Below are 8154 nucleotides of genomic sequence, written 5' to 3' on the forward strand. Positions count from 1 at the left end.
AGACAAAAAGGACTTCAAAGTTGAGTTGTCTTCAAAGGGGAGTAAGATCTGATGAAACATCATGGAATGATGTTCTTAACAGGTATTATTTTTAGTGCTTCTTTTAGGATTATCACTACTCTGAGCTTCTGGTGAGGCGTCTTAGGTTTCTAATCTGACTGAAAATTAAACTGGCGAGGAGATAAACACACACATAAAGTATTTTAATTAATTTTCAGCTAAATTAGTGAGGTGGTTGCCATGCAGTCACCAGGACCAATGTGATGGAGAGGGTTTTGTACAGCCTGTTGTGCTCAGGATATAGAGATGTGTCAGACCATAAACCCCCCTGTGCTTCAGCTGGTTTTCAGAGGTCAGTGAGTGTCACTGTCACGTTTTCTGAAAAATCCCTTTGCCAGGATTTCATCTCCTGGGAAGCTGAGAAGCCTCAGAGAAAAATGAAAACAATAATTATCTGATTCACTTCTCCTGTGTTTTGCTGCTTTGGAATGTGGTTTGGAGATTGTTTATCCAACAGGTGGTTGTTTGATTGGTTTCATGTGAATTGTTTTGACTTAATGACCAATCACGGTCAGGCTGTGTCAAGGTTCTGGAAAGAGTCACGAGTTTTTCATTATTATCTTTTAGCCTTCTGTCTGTATCCTTTCTCTATTCTTTAGTATAGCATAATATAATATAATATAACATAATATAACATAACATAATATAATGTAATGTAATATTGTAATATAATATAATATAATGTAATGTAATAGAATAGAATAGAATATAAAAAATAATGAATTAGCCTTCTAAGAACATGGAGTCAGATTCATTCCTTCCTGCCATGGGGGACCCCAGACAATACCACAAGTGAGCTGTGATTTCTGATCACTGCCCATTCAGCACTTTAACCATGCTCAGTAAAGACCTGCACGATGCAGAGTCACAAACAGTGCAGATCACCGAAGGGACAGAAAAGCATGCTCAGAATTGCTGGTGATAAATCCACTAACTACAGAGATTGTTAGAGAAAGAATAGTAACAGAGATCTACTAACAACATAAATATAAAAATGAATATTTCCACCTCTGCTCCAGTGTACTTGAAAGGGCAAAGTTCACCTAAAATTGTCCCTTCAGGAGAGGAGGAAGGACACAGTTTGTCAACTGATCCTGAGCCAAGGTGTTTTCCCCCTCTGTCCTTTTTGCCCCAAATTCTCCCTTCCATACTATAAATTTTGACTCTTGCCAGTGGGGGGGGGAAAAATCACATCTGACAGCTGCAGTTCTGGGGACTTTGGTCACACATGTGTTACGTGTCCTCTTTTTTCACTTGAATTCTTAGGGGTGTGAAACTTAATATGGAAATGGAGCTTAATGAGGGTCTTGATTACTTCCTGTCAGAATTGATACTTGACACAGAAGGTAGAATGAGCACTTTGGTCCTCTTCCACGTGCTGAAGTGACAGGAAAGGCTGTCTGACCTTCACCAGAGAGCCTTTGTGCACACCCTTATCTCCTTATCGGGCCAGATTTACAACAAGGCTTGTTACACACAGTGAGGAGGCAGGTACAGATGCGCAGGTGCTCTTCTGTGCCTCACATTCCAGACATCCTGCAGTCCTCAGCCTTTGCTCAAGCCCTTGCAAGATAAAAAAGGGGCTCAGCTCAAGTTTCCCTCAACCAGTCTCCTCAATTCTTCCCCAACTTAAAGTCAACAGTAGAATTCTGACCATTTACCACACCAGGAAAGGCTGGAGGTCCTTATGCAGCCATTGTCCCCTGCAGCCAGCCAGCCAGCCAGCCAGCCAGCCAGCCAGCCAGCCAGCCAGCCAGCCAGCCAGCCAGCCAGCCAGCCAGCCAGCCAGCCAGCCAGCCAGCCAGCCAGCCAGCCAGCCAGCCAGCCAGCCAGCCAGCCAGCCAGCCAGCCAGCCAGCCAGCCAGCCAGCCAGCCAGCCAGCCAGCCAGCCAGCCAGCCAGCCAGCCAGCCAGCCAGCCAGCCAGCCAGCCAGCCAGCCAGCCAGCCAGCCAGCCAGCCATCCATCCATCCATCCATCCATCTACTCATCCACCCATCCATCCATCCATCCTTGCACACTGGTTTTGGGCAGTTTCTTCAGAGCCCCTGACTCCTGGCAATGGAAGTGACTACCTTCCTCTTAAAGCAGTAGAAAAGTGTCAGCTCACTCAAAAAGCTTTTGAAACAGCTCCAAGAGCAGCCAGGCTTTTGTGCATCCTGGTGGGATGCAGGGCATGCCCACAGTCTGATGGAGGAGAGAAGAAGGATGAACACTTCCACAGCTGGTGGGTAACTTTTGCTCAACACTTCATGAGTTACAGGCCATGGGCTGAGAGTTATGAATTACAGAACTTGTCACTTAGAGTGGGGACAAAGTCCTGAATTCATGTGCAAAGGGATGGAGCCTTTGCTTGTTGTGTTCTTCTTTCCCAGCGAGCTGATGAGAAAAGTTTAATTTATGGAGTGTCTTGTCCTGCAGATTTGAGATCACCAAACAGATCATGACATAGGTGCCTTTAATCTTTTCTGTGGGAAGAGGAGACTTCATTTTGCTGTGTAAGAGAGAGTCTGCTGGGGAACAACCTCTGTGTCACACCCATGAAGCAGCCAAGTTAGTGCAGCCTGAGCAGTGTCACTGTCATTCATGTGAAAGCAGCCCTGGCAGAAAAAGAGCCACCTGGAAAAAAGCAAAGCCAGAGAACATGACACTCAGATGGCACAGCTTTGACACTCAGATGGCACAGGTTTGACACTCAGATGGCACAGGTTTGGCATGTGAAGATTCAGCAAGGTTTGAAGAGGAGCAGCCATGCAGCAAACCCAAGGGGTGTTTGGGCTGGCTGGGCTGGGAGAGCCTCAGAGGCTGCAGGAAAACCCCATTGTTCATCACTTTTTTCCTGAAAAATCAGTGTGCATCTCCTCTTGCCAATACCTCTGCAAAAAGGACTCACAAAGGCTTCTTCAAGAAATCTCTTCACTGGACAAGAGAGGCACTGGAGCATGTGTTTTAGAATGGTTTGGCCTCAGAAGCCAGGCCTGTGCTTGCACAGCCTTTGTTGTTCAGGGTCACACTTTGGTACTTCATCACCACTTTAATAAGGCAAAACGGTTTTTCTTTGGAGGGGTACTGGTTTTGATGTGAAAATACATAGGATTTTAGAAATTACTTCATTTTGTAATGGTGAGGAAAATTTAGCTCCATCAGTTCCTATAGTAGCTGGCTCATAACTCAGGAAATTCATGGATATTTATCTGTGTTATTCTTGGGAGTGCCAACACAGTGGGATGTTCATGACTTACAGATATTCCTTCACATGAGCACAAGACAAACAATTCAGTGAAAATCTGTAGGATTCAGGTGGATCAAACAGCTTTGCTAAGTGTGCTTTAGGGTTTTTTCTTGTTATATACACTGAATGCACTATTTAAAGATGTAAAGACTTTTATCTAAATCTATTTGAATTTATGTGTCATATTGGAAAGCTGTCATTCCTCTTGACATTCCCCAGCCAGTCCAGAGTGCTCTCAGATTAAATTTGCAATGTTCTAGGGTCAAAATTCTTTTAGAGACATTACTTCATATCCGCTAATGCAATACATTACTTCAGGAAGCTGTGCATGTGTTCATTTGGAGTTTGTTGGCTTTACTTGGATGGGAGCATTGTGATCCTTCAATCAGTTTTGCAGAAATGTGATTTACCTCAGCACAAATTTCCCACACGGAGGGAAATTACCCTGCATAAATCTACACAACATTGTGTCTATACAGTCACACGTAACAAAAAGAGGTGAAACACAGGAAGGTAATTTCAAAGCCCCATGGAATGTTCCTGGTTACAGGTATTGACCAGATCAATTTAACTATTTAGGCCAACAAACTTTATAAGAACTGCTTCTCAAATTAATTCCATCTGGATTCATAATAGCACTTACCATAGAATTTTTATTCTTAGATTAAAGTGGGACATTTTCAGTTGAACCTGTCCTAGAATAATAGGGTAATACCAAAAGTCTCAGTTCTCAGGAGCCATCCTCTGTACATGTTTCATAAACCCAAAACTTTTATAAGCATAAAAATCTGCAGATCTAAATTAAGACATAGATCTTAATGGCTGGAAAATACTTCTTTTTTTCCCCCCAGTTCCAATTTTCTGTGCTCTTTTAAGTGCTTAATGTTAATTACAAGTAGTTTCAATGCAAGCTTTGCATGTAAATCTCCTGTGGGTAAGTGGGAAAACAGATGAGTATCCTGCAAGGAATTAATTATTTGTTATGTCTCTTGAGATTCCATTTTCTTAGTATGGCACTTGCAACTGATTCACCAAGCCAGATTTATTCACATTAATGTGTTTGAAGAAATCATGTTTTATTTGAGTGTAAGAATTTCAGATTAACAAATAAAGGCTCAGTCACATTTGCATCTTCAGGGAAAGCCATGTATGGTCAAATCAAGGATGGATGAGTTAGTCCTGAGCAAAGCTTTATTTATTTTTATTTATTTTCCTCTTCAGATTTCTGACAGCCTGGAAGTTCTGATAAAATAGCCCTTCATTTCTTAAAGAATATTGTGTTCTTTTAATTATTAAAAAAATAAGAGAATTAATAAGAAACAAGTTGAAGGCTATAAACTGAATGCACTGGGGACTCACAAAAACTGATCAACATATTGACTTCAAGATCCTGAAGTACCAAACAGTTTTACCTTTAAAAAATTCACTTTGCTGGATCATCACTTAGGTGAGGAGATAGTAATATCTGACAATTTCAACTAAGTTTTGTCTTTCTTAATGGCATCTTGAACTTCCTGTGGCTGGAAGTGTCTCCCCACAAGGGAGAGACACAGTACAGACATTTTTGAAAGAAGTTCATGAACTCATGTACTGCTGGCTTTACTCAGCATTGCTATGGAACAGTTTTCACCAAAAATCAATGTTCACCTCTCAGCTGCAAGGTTTCAATGCTGCAATGACTGCCCTCCAGTCAGATTTTGATGCCACATGGACCCAGGAGATAAGAATTTGATGGCTTTGATGTCATGTCCTGCTTCATTACAGCACCAAATGTGCATGTGCTGATTATGCTTATTTTAAAATTTTGACCTGCACATACCAAGGTATTTACAATGCAGATAGAGACTAAAAAATCATGCATTTTTCAAGCAGACATGCATTTTATTTCTCCATATAGTTTCTCCATTTAGTTTCTCCATATTGTTTTTGCTGGCAATTAAAAAATTAAGCATTTTGATTTACCATTGGCTGGATTTCTTACAGTGATTCCTTATAGTATTTGGTCAGTTCAGTCCTTAATAAATTGATTATTTTTTTGACTTTTAATTGTCAATTTTGATCCTTGTGCCTGAACAATAGGCATTTTTTAACCACGTTTCTAGCCAAGAAAAATGAATGGTGTCTTCAGTCTTCCTCAGTTTTCCTTCCTATTTTAGCTCTCCCACCTTGCTATGCTCTACAAGTTAATGAAAAGAGGGAGGCAGAGTCACACCCTCTGTATTTCCCAATGATGTTACACCTCAGGTTTTAGCAGAATGAGCTTGGGGTGTAGCTGGGAGAAGTCTGTCCAGATCTGTAACAGCTGATTCTTAGCAGAGATGTGAGATATCACTGTTAGAGGTATTAATTACTTCTGCATGGCTACTACCACTAGAGCTGCTTCTGTATCAGGAAAATGTTTTACCTATGTAGAATTATTGGTGTACATGCCCCCTCAAGGCATGATTGAAGTATTTTTGGATCTGGCTGGTGTGTGGGAAAAGAGTTCATTACTTCTAATTTGGAGCCTGACACTTCCACAGATGAGCTAACTCTGCCCTGATCAATTCTGGGGCACAGTTGGTTGTTGGATTGCTTTGAACCATCTGTTCAGTACTAAACAGAGTGAAGAACATGCAGGTGATGTCTGAAAGGGGGTTGATTGTGGGAGTATGAGCTCCTGTTTGAGTGGCAAGAAGCGGCGAGGAAAGAGCAGCACATTGGTCTCTCAGGAAGTGAGGGGATCAAGGAGGAGAGGTTTGAAGGGTCAGCACAGCTTTCAGCTGTCTCAGCTGCCAATTCTCAAAGCACTTCCCTGCTGAAACTGCTTCAGACTGGTACAAACGCAGTTTATGAAGTAATACTACAGGAAGGGAACGTGCCGCTTCTCAAAACAGGATGTTCTCACGGTGTCCAAAATAATGTTACCAACCCTTCCAAAATAGGCTAAAATTCTATATTACTGCTACACCAGGATCCAGCAAAACTAAAAGTCCGCATTAATGCTACATCAGGATCCAGCAAAATTACAATTCCACATTAATCCTACATCAGAATCCAGAAAACCTCTTCAGGACAGGGTGAAATTTAAGGTATGGTCATGCCTGCATATCTTGCACTTCACCTTTAATCCAGGGACCTGCTGCCAATGTGGATATACCCAGATCTAAGGAAGACTCTGTGGGTTTGGAAGATATGCCAGAAGACAAGCCCTCTCTCCTTCCATTTCCTAATTTCAAATGCCCTAATGGTGGATCCTAGAGAAATAGGACGAGGAAACTGATCTCAGGGGATCAGCTAAGTTTGCAGCCTCATAAAATTATATTCAGCTGTTGTTTCCTTAACTCTCACAGGAATGAGCAAACCTGGCTCCTTAACTTAGTACGCTGAATTTCAAATCCCAGACAAAAGACACTGTAGCCAATGATAAAGCCTCTTGCAATTTGAATGTGAAGCAAGGCAGGACCTTCACCTCTATTTTCTCTACTTCACATACTTTCTTTTAACATAATATACAACAGCAACTGACATTTCATGCAGATTTATTCTTCTATGTACTGTGTTAACATCACTGAAAATGTCATACGCAACACAATTTCAGTGGACCATTCTGAATTTAAGTTTTTGCCTTCAATAGTTCCTAAGATTTAGAATAGAATGCATTTTTTTCCCCTAGAGAGACGCTATTGGGACATCAGTCCTTTTTTTAGTGGGAAGTGGGAGTATTTAATTTTGTGAGATATAGGTTGGAAGCTGGTAACATGTGAAACGAAGATGATGGAGCTGGAAATCCTGGAAAATCCTGGAAAATCAAACCACTTTCTCCTCTTGCACATCTGTCTCTTGTCCACCATGCAGACCAAATCAGAGGAAGGAGGGAGCAGCTCTTCCTTGACACTTTTAACCAGATGTCAGCAGAGAGCAGCATTTGCAAGAGGTGGATACACAACAGGCTGGGGTTTGCACACACTGAGCCAGATCCCACCCCCAATTTGCAGACGCTGATTTGCAGCAATCTATTTTGATCTGTTTTTTAATCTTATATATATATTTGCAGTTCAAAATGGAGTTTATAACACTTGACAGTTTTACCAGGTTATCTGTTTTCATGGCTGGGTGGGCTTTGCTGATGGTGTGATTTTGAAGCATGTTAAGGCAATGGAAAATGGGGACCTAAACTGGGAAACTAAGAAATTCTGATATCTCAGTGATACTTGCAAATCAGGATTGAAAACCTCTGTTCTTTCTTGGTTTTCAATGCTTTATTTCCTCTGTATTAATATTTTGATGGTTAAAAAATACAATGGTCTTGCTGAACTGTAATTTTTAGATTACTATTTTTGTCTGGATTTAGAATTTTAAAAAAATCCTCAAAATATCTTTTCATGCTCCTTTATACTTTCCATAGATAGTGTATATAAAATATAAGAATTAAAATGCTCAGAAATTCTTGCTTTTTTTCGTTGACCTCCTTACAAAAATGTATGTTCTTTTATCTAATTTGTGCTTATTGCAGTAAGTGCACTTGCCTTTATGGTTTCCCATGATTAATTTTTTCAAAGCAGATAAATGCTTAATTTGCCACTTAGTGCACAATTAACTGTTTTTAATTTGTCAACTACTTTTAATTTGCAACGCTGCAGAAGCAAATATCCAAACACCACCTGATTTCTAATGAGGCATGCTGATCTCAAGGATGCAGCTCACACTGAGGGTATGGTGGCAAGACATTGCTGCAGATTTAATTCAATAATTGGGGTTTTTTTACTGTCAGGATGAAGGATATCCTCCTAGGCTGTAGTTTCATTATCCTAAAAGTCTGACTGAGAGTTTACTGTTACAATTATACACTGTGCAAGTAAAGTTAAACACAAAAGTGTGTTCC

The sequence above is a fragment of the Geospiza fortis genome, unplaced genomic scaffold (assembly GCF_000277835.1).
Source record: "Geospiza fortis unplaced genomic scaffold, GeoFor_1.0 scaffold88, whole genome shotgun sequence".
NCBI classification, from domain to species: Eukaryota; Metazoa; Chordata; class Aves; order Passeriformes; family Thraupidae; genus Geospiza; species Geospiza fortis.